Below are 610 nucleotides of genomic sequence, written 5' to 3'. Positions count from 1 at the left end.
CCTTTTCATTTAAAAATATTTATATTCTGTAGCAATGTCATTGTCGTTATATATTATTGAAAATAAGAGAACCCATGGGACCTATGTTTCTTTGGAGTTGGCTTACTTCACTTAATAAATTTTTTTCCAAATCTTTCCATTTCCTAACAAATTGGGCAATGTCATTCTTTCTGATGGAGGTATAGAATGCAATTTTATATATAAATACCACATTTTCTTGATCCATTCATCTACTGAGGAGCATCTGGGTTGGTTCCATATCTTAGCTATGGTAAATAATGCTGCAATAAACATAGTTGTGCTGGTAGTTTTAGTATGGTCTTGTTTGTGATCCTTTGGGTAAATGAACAAAAGTGGGATTGCTGGGTCATAGGGAAGCTTTATGTGGAGTCGTTTCAGGAAACTCCATACTTCTTTCCAAAGTGGTTGAAGAAGTTTACACTCCCACCAAGAATGTAGTAGGGTTCCCTTGTGGCCCCATCCCCTTCAGCATTTGTTGTTGTAAAAATATGGATTGCTTCACGAATTTGAAAGTCATCCATGTGTATGGGCCATGCTAATCTTTTTTGTATCATACCGATGTTAGTGTATGGGCTGCCGGATTAAGCAC

The 610-nt window shown here is 36.7% G+C and overlaps 1 non-coding gene across 1 annotated transcript; it reads right to left on the bottom strand.

The window, feature by feature from the left end:
* Window positions 1-503: 503 nt before the first annotated feature.
* On the bottom strand, window positions 504-610 carry LOC122121696. The gene has a single exon (XR_006150019.1). It is a non-coding gene; the product is annotated as a U6 spliceosomal RNA (small nuclear RNA).

Source organism: Dipodomys spectabilis, unplaced genomic scaffold, assembly GCF_019054845.1.
Source record: "Dipodomys spectabilis isolate Male_0828 unplaced genomic scaffold, ASM1905484v1 ptg000193l, whole genome shotgun sequence".
In the NCBI taxonomy this organism is placed as follows: domain Eukaryota; kingdom Metazoa; phylum Chordata; class Mammalia; order Rodentia; family Heteromyidae; genus Dipodomys; species Dipodomys spectabilis.
The sequence above is the reverse complement of the archived record's forward strand: the minus strand, read 5'-3'. Positions and strand labels throughout refer to the sequence as shown.